This window comes from Oncorhynchus kisutch, linkage group LG18 (genome assembly GCF_002021735.2).
Source record: "Oncorhynchus kisutch isolate 150728-3 linkage group LG18, Okis_V2, whole genome shotgun sequence".
In the NCBI taxonomy this organism is placed as follows: Eukaryota; Metazoa; Chordata; class Actinopteri; order Salmoniformes; family Salmonidae; genus Oncorhynchus; species Oncorhynchus kisutch.
In genome coordinates this window covers 11032121-11054114 of record NC_034191.2, presented here as the reverse complement: position 1 = coordinate 11054114, position 21994 = coordinate 11032121, and the positions used below count along the sequence as shown (strand labels likewise).

The 21994-nt window shown below is 49.0% G+C and overlaps 1 protein-coding gene across 1 annotated transcript in view; it reads left to right on the top strand.

Annotated features, from left to right (window-relative positions):
- The window catches only part of LOC109909615 (ventricular zone-expressed PH domain-containing protein-like), a 231597-nt gene that overhangs the window by 108906 nt on the left and 100697 nt on the right, over window positions 1-21994 (top strand).

Sequence of the window (21994 nt, the reverse complement as noted above, 5' to 3'; positions counted from 1 at the left end):
CAGAGCTTTTTAGAGGGGGATGATTTATGATACTCTGTGAAGAGTTAGGGTTTCAGGTGCTTTCGGAAGATGGGGAGGGACTCTGCTGTCCTAGCTTCAGGGGGAAGATGGGGAGGGACTCTGCTGTCCTAGCTTCAGGGGGAAGATGGGAAGGGACTCTGCTGTCCTAGCTTCAGGGGGAAGATGGGCAGGGACTCTGCTGTCCTAGCATCAGGGGGAAGATGGGGAGGGACTCGGCTGTCCTAGCTTCAGGGGGAAGATGGGGAGGGACTCGGCTGTCCTAGCTTCAGGGGGAAGATGGGGAGGGACTCGGCTGTCCTAGCTTCAGGGGGAAGATGGGGAGGGACTCGGCTGTCCTAGCTTCAGGGGGAAGATGGGGAGGGACTCGGCTGTCCTAGCTTCAGGGAGAAGGTACATGCAGCAGAGTCCCAGCAGAGTTGAGATGAAGAGAGAGAGAGAAAGGGGGAAGATAGGAATGGACCCTACTATCCTAGCGTCAGGGGGAAGATGGGGAGGGACCCTACTGTCCTTGCTTCAGGGGGAAGATGGGAAGGGACCCTACTGTCCTTGCTTCAGGGGGAAGATGGGGAGGGACCCTACTGTCCTTGCTTCAGGGGGAAGATGGGGAGGGACCCTACTGTCCTTGCTTCAGGGGGAAGATGGGGAGGGACCCTACTGTCCTTGCTTCAGGGGGAAGATGGGGAGGGACCCTACTGTCCTTGCTTCAGGGAGAAGATGGGGAGGGACTCTGCTGTCCTTGCTTCAGGGGGAAGATGGGGAGGGACTCTACTGTCCTAGCTTCAGGGGGAAGATGGGGAGGGACTCTACTGTCCTAGCTTCAGGGGGAAGATGGGGAGGGACTCTACTGTCCTAGCTTCAGGGGGAAGATGGGGAGGGACTCTGCTGTCCTAGCTTCAGGGGGAAGATGGGAAGGGACTCTGTTGTCCTTGCTTCAGGAGGAAGCTGGTTGCACCATTGGGATGCCAGGAGAGAGAAGAGCTTGGACTGGGCTGAGCGGGAGCTGCCCTCCCGTAATGGTGGGAGAGCCAGTAGACCAGAGGTGGAAGAACGGAGTGCTCGGGTCGTGGTGTAGGGTTTGAACGTAGCCTGCAAGTAGGGAGGGGCAGTTTCTCTTGCTGTTCCGTAAATAAGCACCATGGTCTTGTAGTGGATACAAGCTTCGACTGGAGTGTGAGGAGGAGTGGGGTGACATGAGAGAACATGGGAATTGTGAACACCAGGCAGGTGCAGAGTTCTGGATAAGTTGCAGGGGTTTGATGGCACAAGCAGGGAGCCAAGCTAACAGTGAGTTGCAGTAGTCCAGACGGGAGAGGACAAGTGCCTGGATTAGGACCTGCGCCACTTCCTGTGTGAGGTAGGGTCGTACTCTACGGATGTGCCTCTTCCTGTGTGAGGTAGGGTCGTACTCTACGGATGTGCCTCTTCCTGTGTGAGGTAGGGTCGTACTCTACGGATGTGCCTCTTCCTGTGTGAGGTAGGGTCGTACTCTACGGATGTGCCTCTTCCTGTGTGAGGTAGGGTCGTACTCTACGGATGTGCCTCTTCCTGTGTGAGGTAGGGTCGTACTCTACGGATGTGCCTCTTCCTGTGTGAGGTAGGGTCGTACTCTACGGATGTGCCTCTTCCTGTGTGAGGTAGGGTCGTACTCTACGGATGTGCCTCTTACTGTGTGAGGTAGGGTCGTACTCTACGGATGTGCCTCTTCCTGTGTGAGGTAGGGTCGTACTCTACGGATGTGCCTCTTCCTGTGTGAGGTAGGGTCGTACTCTACGGATGTGCCTCTTCCTGTGTGAGGTAGGGTCGTACTCTACGGATGTGCCTCTTCCTGTGTGAGGTAGGGTCGTACTCTACGGATGTGCCTCTTCCTGTGTGAGGTAGGGTCGTACTCTACGGATGTGCCTCTTCCTGTGTGAGGTAGGGTCGTACTCTACGGATGTGCCTCTTCCTGTGTGAGGTAGGGTCGTACTCTACGGATGTGCCTCTTCCTGTGTGAGGTAGGGTCATACTCTACGGATGTGCCTCTTCCTGTGTGAGGTAGGGTCGTACTCTACGGATGTGCCTCTTACTGTGTGAGGTAGGGTCGTACTACTACGGATGTGCCTCTTCCTGTGTGAGGTAGGGTCGTACTCTACGGATGTGCCTCTTCCTGTGTGAGGTAGGGTCGTACTCTACGGATGTGCCTCTTCCTGTGTGAGGTAGGGTCGTACTCTACGGATGTGCCTCTTCCTGTGTGAGGTAGGGTCGTACTCTACGGATGTGCCTCTTCCTGTGTGAGGTAGGGTCGTACTCTACGGATGTGCCTCTTCCTGTGTGAGGTAGGGTCGTACTCTACGGATGTGTCTCTTCCTGTGTGAGGTAGGGTCGTACTCTATAGATGTTGTAGAGCATGGACCTGCAAGAGCGAGTCACTGCTTTGATGTTTGCAGAGAATGACAGGGTGTTGTCCAGGGTCACGCCAAGGTTCTTTGCACACTGGAAGGGCGATACTGTGGTGTCGTCAACCGTGATGGAGAAGTCTTGGAGCGGGCAGGCCTCCCTCCCCCGGGAGGAAGAGCAGCTCCGTCTTGTCCAGGTTGAAGCTTGAGGTGGTGGGCCGATATCCAAGCTGAGATATCTGTCAGACACGCAGAGATGCGTGTCACCAACTGCGTGTCAGAAGGGGGGGAAGGGGAAAAGTAGTTGAGTGTCATACGCATAGCAATGATAGGAGAGACCATGTGAGGATATGACAGAGCTGAGTGACCTGGTGTATAGAGAGAAGAGGAGAGGGCCTAGAACTAAGCCCTGGGGGACACCAGTAGTGAGAGTACGTGGTGCAGACACGGATCCTCTTCACGCCACCTGGTATGAGCAGTCTGCCAGGTAGGATGCAATCCAAGAGTGTGCAAAGCCTGAGACTTGCACCACTGAGAGGGTGGCGAGGAAGATCTCATAACTCTCTCTTCCTCTTTTTAAAATTGTATTTAACCTTTATTTTACCTTTATTTAACCTTTATTTAACCTTTATTTAACCTTTATTTAACTTGGCAAGTCAGTTAAGAATAAATTCTTAATTACAATGACGGCCTACCCCAGGTCAAACACTAACCCGGACGAAGCTGGGCCAATTGTGCGCCGCCCAATCACGGCCGGTTGTGTAACAGCCTGGAATCAAACCAGGGTCTGTAGTGACGCCTCTAGAACTGGGATGCAGTGCCTTAGACCGCTGCACCACTCAGGAGCCCACAAACAGAGATCCCACAAACAGAGATCCCACAAACAGAGATCCCAATGTCTCCTTCTTCTGTCAGTACCTTTTCTCTCTCTGTCTCTTTCTGTCTCTGTCTCTGTCTCTTTCTGTCTCTGTCTCTTTCTGTCTCTTTCTGTCTCTTTCTGTCTCTCTCTGTCTCTGTCTCTGTCTCTTTCTGTCTCTTTCTCTGTCTCTTTCTGTCTCTCTCGGTCTCTCTCTCTTTCTGTCTCTGTCTCTTTCTGTCTCTGTCTCTTTCTGCCTCTTTCTGTCTCTTTCTGTCTCTTTCTGTCTCTGTCTCTTTCTGTCTCTTTCTCTGTCTCTCTCTGTCTCTCTGTCTCTCTCTGTCTCTCTCTGTCTCTCTCTTTCTCTGTCTCTTTCTCTGTCTCTCTCTTTCTCTGTCTCTCTCTGTCTCTCTCTTTCTCTGTCTCTTTCTGTCTCTTTCTCTGTCTCTCTCTGTCTCTCTGTCTCTCTCTGTCTCTCTGTCTCTCTCTGTCTCTCTCTGTCTCTCTCTTTCTCTGTCTCTTTCTCTGTCTCTCTCTGTCTCTCTGTCTCTCTCTGTCTCTCTCTGTCTCTCTCTTTCTCTGTCTCTTTCTCTGTCTCTTTCTCTGTCTCTTTCTGTCTCTTTCTGTCTCTTTCTGTCTCTGTCTCTTTCTGTCTGTCTCTTTCTCTGTCTCTGTCTCTGTCTCTTTCTGTCTCTCTCTGTCTCTGTCTCTGTCTCTGTCTCTTTCTGTCTCTTTCTCTTGTCTTGCATTCCATTTATCTCCTCTTCCTCGCTCTCTCTCTCTCTCTCTCCCCTCCTCTCTCATTCCCCCTTTCCCATGTCATTGTCCGCTTTTATCTCTTGATCAGTGCTGGGTAGTGTGTCGGTGTTGACTCAGACTCAGACCGGAACTCACTGTGCCAGTGTCACTTAGTCAGCCTGGCTAGGTCCGTCCACACACACTGATCATGGACCGCTGTCGGTCACCTGCCAATCAGAACACAGGGACACAGTGAAACCCATCCTTACATTCCTCATTCCCAATCTTCATTAGCCTGAGCTTTCACGTGAACCTAATCCTCCTCATCTAAAGCTTAGGGTGACATTGACAATAAACACTCAGTAAACAGGCCCATAGCTGCTGCCTAGTAAACAGGCCCATAGTTGCTGCCTAGTAAACAGGCCCATAGTTGCTGCCTAGTAAACAGGCCCATAGCTGCTGCCTAGTAAACAGGCCCATAGCTGCTGCCTAGTAAACAGGCCCATAGCTGCTGCCTAGTAAACAGGCCCATAGCTGCTGCCTAGTAAACAGGCCCATAGTTGCTGCCTAGTAAACAGGCCCATAGCTGCTGCCTAGTAAACAGGCCCATAGTTGCTGCCTAGTCAACAGGCCCATAGTTGCTGCCTAGTCAACAGGCCCATAGTTGCTGCCTAGTAAACAGGCCCATAGTTGCTGCCTAGTCAACAGGCCCATAGTTGCTGCCTAGTAAACAAGCCCATAGTTGCTGCCTAGTCAACAGGCCCATAGTTGCTGCCTAGTCAACAGGCCCATAGCTGCTGCCTAGTCAACAGGCCCATAGTTGCTGCCTAGTAAACAGGCCCATAGTTGCTGCCTAGTAAACAGGCCCATAGTTGCTGCCTAGTCAACAGGCCCATAGTTGCTGCCTAGTAAACAGGCCCATAGTTGCTGCCTAGTCAACAGGCCCATAGTTGCTGCCTAGTCAACAGGCCCATAGTTGCTGCCTAGTCAACAGGCCCATAGTTGCTGCCTAGTAAACAGGCCCATAGTTGCTGCCTAGTCAACAGGCCCATAGTTGCTGCCTAGTAAACAGGCCCATAGTTGCTGCCTAGTCAACAGGCCCATAGTTGCTGCCTAGTAAACAGGCCCATAGTTGCTGCCTAGTCAACAGGCCCATAGTTGCTGCCTAGTCAACAGGCCCATAGCTGCTGCCTAGTCAACAGGCCCATAGCTGCTGCCTAGTCAACAGGCCCATAGCTGCTGCCTAGTCAACAGGCCCATAGTTGCTGCCATAGTTGCTGCCTAGTCAACAGGCCCATAGCTGCTGCCTAGTAAACAGGCCCATAGTTGCTGCCTAGTAAACAGGCCCATAGTTGCTGCCTAGTCAACAGGCCCATAGTTGCTGCCATAGTTGCTGCCTAGTCAACAGGCCCATAGCTGCTGCCTAGTCAACAGGCCCATAGTTGCTGCCTAGTAAACAGGCCCATAGTTGCTGCCTAGTCAACAGGCCCATAGCTGCTGCCTAGTAAACAGGCCCATAGTTGCTGCCTAGTAAACAGGCCCATAGTTGCTGCCTAGTCAACAGGCCCATAGTTGCTGCCTAGTCAACAGGCCCATAGTTGCTGCCTAGTCAACAGGCCCATAGTTGCTGCCTAGTAAACAGGCCCATAGTTGCTGCCTAGTCAACAGGCCCATAGTTGCTGCCTAGTAAACAGGCCCATAGTTGCTGCATAGTAAACAGGCCCATAGTTGCTGCCTAGTAAACAGGCCCATAGTTGTTGCCTAGTCAACAGGCCCATAGCTGCTGCCTAGTAAACAAGCCCATAGTTGCTGCCTAGTCAACAGGCCCATAGTTGCTGCCTAGTAAACAGGCCCATAGTTGCTGCCTAGTAAACAGGCCCATAGTTGCTGCCTAGTAAACAGGCCCATAGTTGCTGCCTAGTCAACAGGCCCATAGCTGCTGCCTAGTAAACAAGCCCATAGTTGCTGCCTAGTCAACAGGCCCATAGTTGCTGCCTAGTCAACAGGCCCATAGCTGCTGCCTAGTCAACAGGCCCATAGTTGCTGCCATAGTTGCTGCCTAGTAAACAGGCCCATAGTTGCTGCCTAGTAAACAGGCCCATAGTTGCTGCCTAGTCAACAGGCCCATAGTTGCTGCCTAGTCAACAGGCCCATAGTTGCTGCCTAGTCAACAGGCCCATAGTTGCTGCCTAGTCAACAGGCCCATAGCTGCTGCCTAGTAAACAAGCCCATAGCTGCAGGCCTGTATAGTTATGCTTGGAACCACAGCATCAAATCTGTCACAGCAGTTTATTTAGCTTCTTAATCACAGTATGTTCTAGCATCACGTCATCTCACATGCGTGGGCCAACGCTAACACGCGTCGGTAACACGCTAAGCCCTCTGTATGCCTGTGTGTAAGAGCTGCATGCTTTTCCAGCCCTCCATGTGGTCTCATTCAGTGGAAGTGTTTGTTCAGGTGAACATTTTCTTCTGGGGTCAAGGCCTGGAATAGTTCTGCAGAGACTGTTAATGGACATGATAGTCTATTGAGATGATTAGTGAATGTGTCCTTCTGAAGGATCACTGAGAGGAGATGTTTAATGAATGTGTCCTTCTGAAGGATCCCTGAGAGGAGAGGCATATCCCAGCCTGTCCTATTGTCATCCCAAAGAGGTTAGCGCCAGGGGTTCGACTAGGGTTGAGCCATGCTCACGGTCATCTGCCATTGTTTCTCCACAATTTCCTCTCGTCCCATGTCCACATCCACACCCTGACTCAACCCTAACCCTAGATTAATGTCCACCCCCTGACTCAACACTAGCCATAACCCTAACCCTAGATTCATGTCCAGACCCTGACTCAACACTAGCCATAACCCTAACCCTAGATTCATGTCCAGACCCTGACTCAACACTAACCCTAGCTTCATGTCCACACCCTGACTCAACACTAACCCTAGATTAATGTCCACCCCTGACTCAACACTAGCCATAACCCTAACACTAGATTCATGTCCACACCCTGACTCAACACTAGCCATAACCCTAACACTAGATTCATGTCCACACCCTGACTCAACCCTAACCCTAGATTCATGTCCACACCCTGACTCAACACTAACCCTAGATTTATGTCCACACCCTGACTCAACACTAGCCATAACCCTAGCCCTAGATTCATGTCCACACCCTGACTCAACCCTAACCCTAGATTCATGTCTACACCCTGACTCAACACTAGCCATAACCCTAACCCTAGATTCATGTCCAGACCCTGACTCAACACTAGCCATAACCCTAACACTAGATTAATGTCCAGACCCTGACTCAACACTAGCCATAACCCTAACACTAGATTCATGTCCAGACCCTGACTCAACACTAGCCATAACCCTAACACTAGATTCATGTCTAGACCCTGACTCAACACTAGCCATAACCCTAACACTAGATTCATGTCCAGACCCTGACTCAACACTAGCCATAACCCTAACACTAGATTCATGTCCAGACCCTGACTCAACACTAGCCATAACCCTAACACTAGATTAATGTCCAGACCCTGACTCAACACTAGCCATAACCCTAACACTAGATTCATGTCCAGACCCTGACTCAACACTAGCCATAACCCTAACACTAGATTCATGTCTAGACCCTGACTCAACACTAGCCATAACCCTAACACTAGATTCATGTCCAGACCCTGACTCAACACTAGCCATAACCCTAACACTAGATTCATGTCCAGACCCTGACTCAACACTAGCCATAACCCTAACACTAGATTCATGTCCAGACCCTGACTCAACACTAGCCATAACCCTAACACTAGATTCATGTCCAGACCCTGACTCAACACTAGCCATAACCCTAACACTAGATTCATGTCCAGACCCTGACTCAACACTAGCCATAACCCTAACACTAGATTCATGTCCAGACCCTGACTCAACACTAGCCATAACCCTAACACTAGATTCATGTCCAGACCCTGACTCAACACTAGCCATAACCCTAACACTAGATTCATGTCCAGACCCTGACTCAACACTAGCCATAACCCTAACACTAGATTCATGTCCAGACCCTGACTCAACACTAGCCATAACCCTAACACTAATTTTGGTGTATCATACTTTAAACATACTTTGTTTTGGGGACCTGTAAGGTGCTGGAAAAGGAGTCCGGCTCTGGGTATCTCCGGTAGCTCCGGCTCAATTTAACCACTGGTCAATACTGAGTCACACTTCACTCACATAGTTGACATCTGGTGAGCGTTCTGGTACAAAATGTCCTCCTGCAGGTGGAGGTCGGTGTTACACATGTTGAAACCGATTTGTGCTGAGGTCACCAGTCCTGGTTCTCCTGTAACACCCCTCTACCCCTCACACCCTGTCCTGGTTCTCCTGTAACACCCCTCTACCCCTCACACCCTGTCCTGGTTCTCCTGTAACACCCCTCTACCCCTCACACCCTGTCCTGGTTCTCCTGTAACACCCCTCTACCCCTCACACCCTGTCCTGGTTCTCCTGTAACACCCCTCTACCCCTCACACCCTGTCCTGGTTCTCCTGTAACACCCCTCTACCCCTCACACCCTGTCCTGGTTCTCCTGTAACACCCCTCTACCCCTCACACCCTGTCCTGGTTCTCCTGTAACACCCCTCTACCCCTCACACCCTGTCCTGGTTCTCCTGTAACACCCCTCTACCCCTCACACCCTGTCCTGGTTCTCCTGTAACACCTCTCTACTCCTCACACCCTGTCCTGGTTCTCCTGTAACACCCCTCTACCCCTCACACCCTGTCCTGGTTCTCCTGTAACACCCCTCTACCCCTCACACCCTGTCCTGGTTCTGTCTCCTGTAACACCCCTCACACCCTGTCCTGGTTCTCCTGTAACACCCCTCTACCCCTCACACCCTGTCCTGGTTCTGTCTCCTGTAACACCCCTCTCTCCAGCACACCCTGTCCTGGTTCTCCTGTAACATCCCTCTACCCCTCACACCCTGTCCTGGTTCTGTCTCCTGTAACACCCCTCTCTCCAGCACACCCTGTCCTGGTTCTCCTGTAACACCCCTCTACCCCTCACACCCTGTCCTGGTTCTGTCTCCTGTAACACCCCTCTACCCCTCACACCCTGTCCTGGTTCTGTCTCCTGTAACACCCCTCTCTCCAGCACACCCTGTCCTGGTTCTCCTGTAACATCCCTCTCTCCAGCACACCCTGTCCTGGTTCTCCTGTAACACCCCTCTACCCCTCACACCCTGTCCTGGTTCTGTCTCCTGTAACACCCCTCTCTCCAGCACACCCTGTCCTGGTTCTCCTGTAACACCCCTCTCTCCAGCACACCCTGTCCTGGTTCTCCTGTAACACCCCTCTACCCCTCACACCCTGTCCTGGTTCTGTCTCCTGTAACACCCCTCTCTCCAGCACACCCTGTCCTGGTTCTCCTGTAACACCCCTCTCTCCAGCACACCCTGTCCTGGTTCTCCTGTAACACCCCTCTCTCCAGCACACCCAGTCCTGGTTCTGTCTCCTGTAACACCCCTCTCTCCAGCACACCCTGTCCTGGTTCTCCTGTAACACCCCTCTCTCCAGCACACCCAGTCCTGGTTCTCCTGTAACACCCCTCTCTCCAGCACACCCTGTCCTGGTTCTCCTGTAACACCCCTCTCTCCAGCACACCCTGTCCTGGTTCTCCTGTAACACCCCTCTCTCCAGCACACCCTGTCCTGGTTCTGTCTCCTGTAACACCCCTCTCTCCAGCACACCCTGTCCTGGTTCTCCTGTAACACCCCTCTCTCCAGCACACCCAGTCCTGGTTCTGTCTCCTGTAACACCCCTCTACCCCTCACACCCTGTCCTGGTTCTCCTGTAACACCCCTCTACCCCTCACACCCTGTCCTGGTTCTCCTGTAACACCCCTCTCTCCAGCACACCCTGTCCTGGTTCTCCTGTAACACCCCTCTCTCCAGCACACCCAGTCCTGGTTCTCCTGTAACACCCCTCTCTCCAGCACACCCTGTCCTGGTTCTCCTGTAACACCCCTCTCTCCAGCACACCCTGTCCTGGTTCTCCTGTAACACCCCTCTCTCCAGCACACCCTGTCCTGGTTCTGTCTCCTGTAACACCCCTCTCTCCAGCACACCCTGTCCTGGTTCTCCTGTAACACCCCTCTCTCCAGCACACCCAGTCCTGGTTCTGTCTCCTGTAACACCCCTCTACCCCTCACACCCTGTCCTGGTTCTCCTGTAACACCCCTCTACCCCTCACACCCTGTCCTGGTTCTCCTGTAACACCCCTCTCTCCAGCACACCCTGTCCTGGTTCTCCTGTAACACCCCTCTCTCCAGCACACCCAGTCCTGGTTCTGTCTCCTGTAACACCCCTCTCTCCAGCACACCCTGTCCTGGTTCTGTCTCCTGTAACAGCCTCCTCTCTCCTTCCTCCCTTCTCTCCTTCAACAAACTAGCTCCAGCCTCCTCTCTCTATCCTTCCCCTCTCTCCTTCAACAAACTAGCTCCAGCCTCCTCTCTCTATCCTTCCCCTCTCTCCTTCAACAAACTAGCTCCAGCCTCCTCCCTCTATCCTTCCCCTCTCTCCTTCAACAAACTAGCTCCAGCCTCCTCTCTCTATCCTTCCCCTCTCTCCTTCAACAAACTAGCTCCAGCCTCCTCTCTCTATCCTTCCCCTCTCTCCTTCAACAAACTAGCTCCAGCCTCCTCTCTCTATCCTTCCCCTCTCTCCTTCAACAAACTAGCTCCAGCCTCCTCTCTCTATCCTTCCCCTCTCTCCTTCAACAAACTAGCTCCAGCCTCCTCTCTCTACCCTTCCCCTCTCTCCTTCAACAAACTAGTTCCAGCCTCCTCTCTCTACCTCAACAAACTAGCGGGTGTGTTTGATTATTCATTGTCATTGTTTCCCTAGAAGTTACGGAAAGGCAAAGCCCCACTGTGGGGTTTGACAGGATAAATGCGGATTCTCAGCAGGATTCTATTCTTTCCGGGACACACACTTACACACTTACACACGCAAACATACACACACATACACTCACGCAAACACACGCTTCCCAGGAGAGGCAGAAAGATTTGGCCTGTCAGCTTCAATCACTCCTCTGTTATTATTCCGACACTACTCCAAACCTATACGCTCCAGCAGTAGTGTGTGTGTGTGTGTGTGTATATATATGTGTGTGTGTGTGTGTGTGTGTGTGTGTGTGTGTGTGTGTGTGTGTGTGTGTGTGTGTGTGTGCGTGCGTGCGTGCGTGCGTGCGTGCGCGCGCGTGCGTGCGCGCGCGTGTGTGTGTGTGTGTGTGTGTGTGTGTGTGTGTGTGTGTGTTTCTGTTGAATGTTTCTGGGCAGTAGATATGTGTGATGTTCCAGTTAGGAGCCAGAGAAGGTTTTGAATAAAGCAACCTGTTTTACTTCCTCCTCTTCTGTATGTTCTGTTTCCCTGCCTCCTGATTGGACCAGCACATGGATTCCTCTGCTGATGAGATCTGGTACAAAATGTCCTCCACTCTCTTAATGTAACAAGCCAACTGGTCCCACTAAGGTCCCAGAAGTGTGTGTGTGTGTGTGTGTGTGTGTGTGTGTGTGTGTGTGTGTGTGTGTGTGTGTGTGTGCCTGCTGAATCCGACACTGAATCTGATATTCCCGCTCTCCTCTCTTCACCGAGTGGATCTCAGGAAAACTGGGCATTCCTCTGAATCTCCTACTTCTCTCTAAAATGGCCACCAGGATGCGTTTCCGTTTGTTTATGAGGGTGTGTGTGTGCGTGACCACTGGCATGTAGCCTCTCGCCGGGGGTAGAGGGTAATTGCCTCATTTAAAGGGATGATTACAGGGATATGGGGATGGTTGTGCTCTTTGAAGGTGAGCCAGATTGACAGAGATTGGTTGACTGGGAGCTAGTGGATGTTGTGCAATAGCAGGAAGAATGAATGGTGTGCGTGCATTTCAGTGTGTTAACAGGAGTGGGGCACAGGGTACTCCCTTACTATCAACCAGTAGGCCTTAGTGGAGACGTTTCCCAGAATCCCTGCTTGTTTTCCCCTTGGTAAGAGAGTGAAGAAAGACAGGGCACTGCTTTGGGGGCCAGTTGACAGTTGAAAGCCTTGTGGAAGGGATGATTTCATAAAAATAATAAAACAGAATCATTTCTTGGTAGCCGCCATATTTTAGTGGTGTGTGTGTGTGTGTGTATGTGTGTATGTGTGTGTGCCTGCATGTGCGTATGTGTATGTTACGTGTGTATGTGTGTTGTGTGTGTGCGTTTATGTGTGTGTGTGTCAGAGGGGAGCCCTCACACCCCATGGCTCGCACACACATAAAGTCATGACATATTGTTCTTTAATTTCTGGCAATTGTCGTTAAACAGGCTTAAACGGCCACTTATTAAGAGACTGCTACCTCGTCACACTATCCAGCATCATCCCCTTCCTTCCTTCCTTCCTTCCTTCCTTCCTTCCTTCCTTCCTTCCTTCCTTCCTTCTGTACCTCAACAAACCTTCCAGCCTCTTCGCTCTCCTCTTCTGTCCAACATCCTCCTTCTCTCCTCTCCTTCTCTTCTCTCATTCTCTCCTATCTTCCTTTCCTCTCCTTCTCTCCTCTCCTTCTCTCCTCTCCTTCTCTTCTCTCATTCTCTCCTATCTTCCTTTCCTCTCGTTCTCTCCTCGTTCTCTCCTCAGCGTTAGCACACAGACAAAGTACGATCAATGCAGCATCGGGGAACTGACAAATATAGGGGAGGTAATAAACAGGTGATTGAGTGAGTCCGGGTGAGTCCAAAATCTCTGATGCACCTTGACGAGGGAAGGCAGGTGTGCCTAAATGATGATGGCAGGAGTGTGTGATGCAGGGCAGCCTGGCGCCCTCGAGCGCCAGGGGGGGAAGAGCGGGAGCAGGAGCAGGCGTGACAGTACACCCCCCCCCCCTCTAGGGGCGCCACCCGACGTCCCATCTGGGCGAACCTGCCGAGACATGGGCGCTGGGCAAGCCGGTTGGGGGTGAAACTCCCCACGAACTGACAGGGGCGTGGGAGCCTGGCGAGCCGGCTGAGGCAAGAACGCCTGTCGATCCAGCTGAGGCAAGAACGCCTGTCCATCCAGCTGAGTCCAGCTGAGGCAAGAACGCCTGTCGATCCAGCTGAGGCAAGAACGCCTGTCGATCCAGCTGCGGCGAGGGAGCTCGGTGTTGTGGTTGAGCATGACATGGAATGGAAAACCTGCCAAGCCAACCGAGGCAAGGAAACCTCTCGAGCCAGCTAGGTCCTGGAAGCCCGATGAGCCGGCTTAGGCACCCTTGGTTCCATTGGCGGCGGAATCCACACCGACGTCATCAACAAAACAAAAAACTCCTGGACCGGAAGAGCGAACAAGACCCGACGATCTGTCTGAGGCCCAATGTGGGATGGGAGCCAACCGGGGCAAGGAAACCTCTCAAGCCAGCTAGGGCGTGGAAGCCCAACGAGCTGGCTAAGCACCCCCGGGTTCCATTGGCGGCGACCCAGGACCGACGTTACCACCAACAGGATGGCTGCTGCATTCTGTCACGGGGTGACGCTGGAGTGGAGAAGCAAGTACAGTGTCATGACGTTGGACTGGGGTTAGGTTTATGACAGTCATAAATACCTCTTCCACCTTTTTCCTCTCTCTACCCTACTGATGTTACATTTGCAAAACCCTTGGTTAACATAGAGATTCTGGGAACATCAGAAGGTGTGAGGAAATGAACTATATTCTGGTAATCCGACCAATTGAACATATGCGGTGGTACTTAATGAATATGATGTCAGTTCGGTTGTCATCTGAGACATTCTCATCAATGATAAGATGACATAAACTCTACAGTGGAAAGTCTACACGTCAGAGTTATCGGATTCACATGGAATTGTTGTTCAATTTAAATGCTTAAATATGAAATTATTCGTGATGGGATGAAATGTGATTTTAGCTTCTAAAATGTGAGATTTGGGTTTTCATAAGGTTAGGGCTCTGCTCAATCAGTGGCCCGCCCCTGTGAAGGGACATGGGTTATAACACTTTTCAAACACGCCCTCCTCTCTCTTCCTATATAAAGCCTTGACGACAATATACTAACCTCCTGTACCGAGGATGTGAGGACGACGGTCCGATGTCAGAATGGTTCAGATAATAACTACAGAACGAAGCCAACATCAGCGTGAGCTTTGGTTGCGAATGGTATGAACTTTGAACTCTTATTCACTACAGAAGTGATACCTCCTAGCCATTGAGTTAGCAACAGCAGTTGAAAACGAGGGTTAGGAAGGAACAGACAGAGTATCCCGTCTATCACACAACGACGTTACTACAACGTACCAATTGACCACCAGAGACATTCTTCAAAGGACAAAGGACTCGGTTTGGCAACTCGGCCTTCCATCTACCACCAACCTACTGAAGCGCAGCTCAGAGTAAATATTTATTGCATTTTCCTTTTCCAAATGGGCAGTAATTTAGAATGCATAAGATACTGTATTTATGATAGCACAGCTTCTCCTTGTGTCCCTCAGTCTTCCCGCTCTTTAACTCAAACCCAGCCCTTTTCCTTTGTGTAACAAGCTGTCATATCTGTTCCACCCGCTAGGGACGTTTTCCTTTATGACGTAATTTGTAATCAAGTTATGATTAATTATGTGTATATGTAATTCTGTGTGATTAGTTAGGTACTTAGTAAATAAATAATTAAACCAAATTTTATATTGCTGATTCAACTTATTAGCCAGGGTTCGTGAAGATAACCAAGAATTTACAACTTTCAGATGAGACTGAATTTAGGTGACTGCTATTGATGTAAAATATTACTAGGTCTTTAAGAGTTTATTCGGAAGATAACATCTCTATAAATATTATTTCGTGGTGCCCCGACTCTCTAGTTAATTACATTTACATGATTAGCTCAATCAGGTCATATTAATTACGGAGAAATGATTTTATAGAATAGCATGTCATATCACTTAATCCGGCATAGCCAAAGACACGACAACGGGGAGTCAAACATTTAATGTGGAACGGACATAGAACGAGACAGCAACAGCGTTAGCACACGGGTAACACAGACAAAGTACAATCAATGTAGCAACAGGGAACTGACAAATATAGGGGAGGTAATAAACAGGTGATTGAATCCAGGTGAATCCAATATCGCTGATGCACGTGACGAGGGAAGGCAGGTGTGCGTAAATGATGACACTCTCCTTCCATCCTCTCCTCCTCTCCTCTCCGAGCCTATCCTCTCCTTCTCTCCTCTCTTCTCCTCTCCTCTCCTTATCTCCCCTACTCTCCTCTCCTTCTCTCCTCCATCTCTCCCCTCCTCTCTTTCTCTCTTCTCCTTCCTTTCCTCTCCTTCTCTCCTCTCTCTCTCTCTCTCCTCTCTCTCTCTCTCTCTCTTCATCTCTCTCTCTCTTCATCTCTCTCTCTCTTCCTCTCTCTTTATCTCTCTCCCACTCTCTCTCTTCCTCTTCCTCTCTCCCTTCCTCTCTCTCTCTTTCTCTCTTCCTCCCTCCCTCTCTCTCTCTCTCTCTCTCTCTCTCTTTCTGTTTCTATCTCTTTCTCAAATATTATACACATATTATACAATATATACACATATTGTACTATATTAACAAAATTTTCTCTGTAATTGTCCATATCTATGTCTAGCCTACATACAGCCTACATACAGCCTACATACAATCTACATACAGCCTACATACAATCTACATACAGCCTACATACAGCCTACATACAATCTACATACAGCCTACATACAATCTACATACAGTTGCCTAGCCGCTGCTTACCAAACATGTTCCAAACCCCCATAAAAGGTCATTAATGAACTGTGCGCTCTGAAGGGAGAGAACGCTTGATGAATGTGTGTGTGTACATGTGTGTATGTGTACGTGTGTCTAGGGCTGTGTGAGGTGTGTGTGTGTGTGTGTACATGTGTGTCTAGGGCTGTGTGAGGTGTGTGTGTGTGTCTAGGGCTGTGTGAGGTGTGTGTGTGTGTGTGTGTGTGTCTAGGGCTGTGTGAGGTGTGTGTGTGTGTCTAGGGCTGTGTGAGGTGTGTGTGTGTGTGTGTCTAGGGCTGTGTGAGGTGTGTGTGTGTGTCTAGGGCTGTGGGAGGTGTGTGTGTGTGTGTGTCTAGGGCTGTGGGAGGTGTGTGTGTGTGTGTGTCTAGGGCTGTGGGAGGTGTGTGTGTGTGTCTAGGGCTGTGTGAGGTGTGTGAGGTGTGTGTGTGTGTCTAGGGCTGTGTGAGGTGTGTGTGTGTGTCTAGGGCTGTGTGAGGTGTGTGAGGTGTGTGTGTGTGTCTAGGGCTGTGTGAGGTGTGTGTGTGTGTCTAGGGCTGTGGGAGGTGTGTGTGTGTGTCTAGGGCTGTGGGAGGTGTGTGTGTGTGTCTAGGGCTGTGTGAGGTGTGTGAGGTGTGTGTGTGTGTGTGTCTACGGCTGTGTGAGGTGTGTGTGTGTGTCTAGGGCTGTGGGAGGTGTGTGTGTGTGTGTGTGTGTGTGTGTGTGTGTGTGTGTGTGTGTGTGTGTGTGTGTGTGTGTGTCTAGGGCTGTGTGAGGTGTGTGAGGTGTGTGTGTGTGTCTAGGGCTGTGTGAGGTGTGTGTGTGTGTGTGTCTAGGGCTGTGTGAGGTGTGTGAGGTGTGTGTGTGTGTCTAGGGCTGTGTGAGGTGTGTGTGTGTGTGTGTCTAGGGCTGTGTGAGGTGTGTGAGGTGTGTGTGTGTGTCTAGGGCTGTGTGAGGTGTGTGTGTGTGTGTGTCTAGGGCTGTGTGAGGTGTGTGAGGTGTGTGTGTGTGTCTAGGGCTGTGGGAGGTGTGTGTGTGTGTGTGTGTGTGTGTGTGTGTCTAGGGCTGTGTGAGGTGTGTGTGTGTGAATGAGACTCTAAAACACTTTAACAGCCTATTAGCCTGCTGGTAGCAGCCAGCACTACGCTCCACTGACTTTGCTAATTACTGTCGAACACTTTGAAAGAGGGACATAAATGACCTGCCTGTTAAATGTGGTATGTTGTGTACTGTAATATACTAAAGAAGGCTAGCACTGTAGTAGTGGAACAGGGCATGTAGTGATGGAAATGTTTCAGATACCAGCAGATGAAGGTTTTAACTGTTTCCTGTAGTGTGGTCAGGGACCGGCAAACCACATATATATAAACATTCATACCTATATACAGTATATATATATATATAAACATGCATACCTATATACAGTACATATATATATATAAACATTCATACACTACTGGTACACTACTGGTACACTACTGGTACACTACTGGTCAACACTACTGGTACACTACTGGTACACTACTGGTACACTACTGGTACACTACTGGTCAACACTACTGGTACACTACTGGTACACTACTGGTACACTACTGGTACACTACTGGTACACTACTGGTCAACACTACTGGTACACTACTGGTACACTACTGGTACACTACTGGTCAACACTACTGGTACACTACTGGTCAACACTACTGGTACACTACTGGTCAACACTACTGGTACACTACTGGTACACTACTGGTACACTACTGGTCAACACTACTGGTACACTACTGGTACCACTACTGGTCAACACTACTGTACACTACTGGTACACTACTGGTCAACACTACTGGTACACTACTGGTACACTACTGGTACACTACTGGTACACTACTGGTCAACACTACTGGTACACTACTGGTACACTACTGGTACACTACTGGTACAACTACTGGTCAACACTACTGGTACACTACTGGTACACTACTGGTACACTACTGGTCAAGACTACTGGTACATACTGGTACACTACTGGTACACTACTGGTACACTACTGGTCAACACTACTGGTACACTACTGGTACACTACTGGTACACTACCGGTACACTACTGGTCAACACTACTGGTCAACACTACTGGTACACTACTGGTCAACACTACTGGTCAACACTACTGGTACACTACTGGTACACTACTGGTACACTACTGGTCAACACTACTGGTACACTACTGGTCAACACTACTGGAACACTACTGGTACACTACTGGTACACTACCGGTACACTACTGGTCAACACTACTGGTACACTACTGGTACACTACTGGTCAACACTACTGGTACACTACTGGTACACTACCGGTACACTACTGGTCAACACTACTGGTCAACACTACTGGTACACTACTGGTCAACACTACTGGTCAACACTACTGGTACACTACTGGTACACTACTGGTACACTACTGGTCAACACTACTGGTACACTACTGGTCAACACTACTAGTCAACACTACTGGTACACTACTGGTACACTACTGGTACACTACTGGTCAACACTACTGGTACACTACTGGTACACTACTGGTACACTACTGGTACACTACTGGTACACTTCTGGTCAACACTACTGGTACACTACTGGTACACTACTGGTACACTACTGGTCAACACTACTGGTACACTACTGGTACACTACTGGTACACTACTGGTCAACACTACTGGTACACTACTGGTACACTACTGGTACACTACTGGTCAACACTACTGGTCAACACTACTGGTACACTACTGGTACACTACTGGTCAACACTACTGGTACACTACTGGTCAACACTACTGGTCAACACTACTGGTACACTACTGGTACACTACTGGTACACTACTGGTCAACACTACTGGTACACTACTGGTACACTACTGGTCAACACTACTGGTACACTACTGGTACAACTACTGGTACACTACTGGTACACTACTGGTCAACACTACTGGTACACTACTGGTACACTACTGGTCAACACTACTGGTCAACACTACTGGTACACTACTGGTACACTACTGGTACACTACTGGTCAACACTACTGGTCAACACTACTGGTACACTACTGGTACACTACTGGTCAACACTACTGGTACACTACTGGTCAACACTACTGGTACACTACTGGTACACTACTGGTCAACACTACTGGTACACTACTGGTACACTACTGGTACACTACTGGTCAACACTACTGGTACACTACTGGTACACTACTGGTCAACACTACTGGTACACTACTGGTACACTACTGGTACACTACTGGTCAACACTACTGGTACACTACTGGTACACTACACGCCTCCCGAGTGGCTCAGTGATCTAAGGCACTGCATCGCAGTGCTATCTGTGCCACTAGAGATTCTGGATTTGAGTCCAGGCTCTGTTGCAGCCAGCCGCGACAGGGAGACCCATGGGGCGGCGCACAGAGTCGTCTGGGTTAGGGGAGGGTTTGGCTAGCAGGGATGTCCTTGTCCCATCGCTCACTAGTGACTCCTGTGGTGGGCCAGGCGCAGTGCGAGCTGACACAGTTGCCAGGTGTAGGGTGTTTCCTCTGACACATGGGTGCGGCTGGCTTCCGGGGTAAGTGGGTATTGTGTCAAGAAGCAGTGCGGCTTGGTTGGGTTTTGTTTCGGAGGATGCACGGCTCTTGACCTTCTTCCTCTGTAAATTCTTCCTCTGTAAATTGACCTTCACATGAGTCCTTGTTAATTTTACATTATTAATAGGAAAAAAAATCAATACAATTCACTTCGGTTAGTTTTTGGTAGCATTTCTATGTTGAAGATTGAACATGAGTTTTTTTTTCATTTTTCCCCCATATTCCATCCAGTTCGCTTTATGTTTACAATATATTACACTGGATCTTTCTGGAATAAGTTCCTCCGTTTCTATAGTACAGTTTTTATTGCTATCTACCGGTACTATTAGACCTTCTATTTCCTTTGTTAGTATGGACTCTTTAGATTTACATGTATTTTGTTGTATAGATGTATGCGATTCAGGGCCTCTGAAGGCACATGTAAAAGTGTCCCCTGTCAATAAGGGGATCTGCTGTACCTATGTTATGTCGGAAAAAGTACGTTATAAATTATTCTGTCCTAGTTAAAAACAAGTTGTCATCCAATAGGCTTTGATTAAATTTACAGTATCCTCGCCCATGTGGAAATGCAGTAAGAGTAATGTATATGCCAATTATCTGATGGTCCGACTGCATTTTGTCCCCTATCAACACTTTTTAAACTTTTGGTGCCAGAGAGAATGACATAAGAATGTAATGAAGACGACTAGCTTGATTAAACCTCCATGTATATCTCACTAGGTCAGGATATTAAACCTCCATGTATATCTCACTAGGTCAGGATATTAAACCTCCATGTATATCTCACTAGGTCAGGATATTAAACCTCCATGTATATCTCACTAGGTCAGGATATTAAACCTCCTCCATGTATATCTCACTAGATCAGGATATTAAACCTCCTCCATGTATATCTCACTAGGTCAGGATATTAAACCTCCTCCATATATATCTCACTAGGTCAGGATATTAAACCTCCATGTATATCTCACTAGGTCAGGATATTAAACCTCCTCCATGTATATCTCACTAGGTCAGGATATTAAACCTCCTCCATGCATATCTCACTAGGTCAGGATATTAAACCTCCATGTATATCTCACTAGGTCAGGATATTAAACCTCCTCCATGTATATCTCACTAGGTCAGGATATTAAACCTCCATGTATATCTCACTAGGTCAGGATATTAAACCTCCTCCATGTATATCTCACTAGGTCAGGATATTAAACCTCCATGTATATCTCACTAGGTCAGGATATTAAACCTCCTCCATGTATATCTCACTAGGTCAGGATATTAAACCTCCTCCATGTATATCTCACTAGGTCAGGATATTAAACCTCCATGTATATATCACTAGGTCAGGGGTATTTAAGCCTCCTCCATGTATATCTCACTAGTTCAGGATATTAAACCTCCTCCATGTCTATCTCACTAGGTCAGGATATTAAACCTCCTCCATGTATATCTCACTAGGTCAGGATATTAAACCTCCATGTATATATCACTAGGTCAGGATATTAAACCTCCATGTCTATCTCACTAGGTCAGGGGTATTTAAACCTCCTCCATGTATATATCACTATGTCAGGGGTATTTAAGCCTCCATGTATCCACTAATTCCAATATATCCATGACATTCATGATTTCCTTAAGTGCCAGAGGGTGATAGTTTGACACATCTCCTTCGCATAGAGTTGATCTGGCTATTGATTGTGGCCCATGGAATGTTGTCCCACTCCTCTTCAATGGCTGTGCGAAGTTGCTGGATATTGGCGGGATCTGTAACACGCTGTCATACATGTCGATCCAGAGCATCCCAAACATGCTCAATGGGTGACATGTCTGGTGAGTATGCAGGCCATGGAAGACCTGGGACATTTTCATCTTCCAGAAATTGTGTACAGATCCTTGCGACATGGGGTCGTGCATTATCATGCTGAAACATGAGGTGATGGCCGTGGATGAATGGCACGACAATGGGCCTCAGGATCTCGTCACGGTATCTCTGTGCATTCAAATTGCCATTGATAAAATGCAATTGTGTTCGTTGTCCGTAGCTTATGACGGCCCATACCATAACCCCACCATCATCATGGGGCACTCTGTTCACAACATTGACCCACACGACATTCCTGCAGTCAGCATGCCAATTGCTCCCTCAAATTTGAGAAATCTGTGGCAATGTATTTAGTGACAAAACGGCACATTTTAGAGTGGCTGTTTATTGTCCCCAGCACAAGGTGCACCTGTGTAATGATAATGCTGTTTAATCGGCGTCTTGATATGCCACACCTGTCAGGTGGATGGATTATCTTGGCAAAGGAGAAATTATCACTAACAGGATGTATTCAAATTTGTGCACAACATTTTTGAGAAATAAGCGCTTTGTGAGTATGGTTCTTGAAACATGGGACCAATTATACAACAAATGTTAATTTTTGTCTCGAGAACAGAGTGGAGAAATATTATTTATTTATTTCAACATCTCTTGAGAAAAGGCGAACGCCAGATAAAATATGCACCCAAGATGAACAGTAGTCTCATCAGCATTTCATTTCCTTGAAACCGGTCAAACCGATGACATTTGGACATTTTGTACAAGACCAATC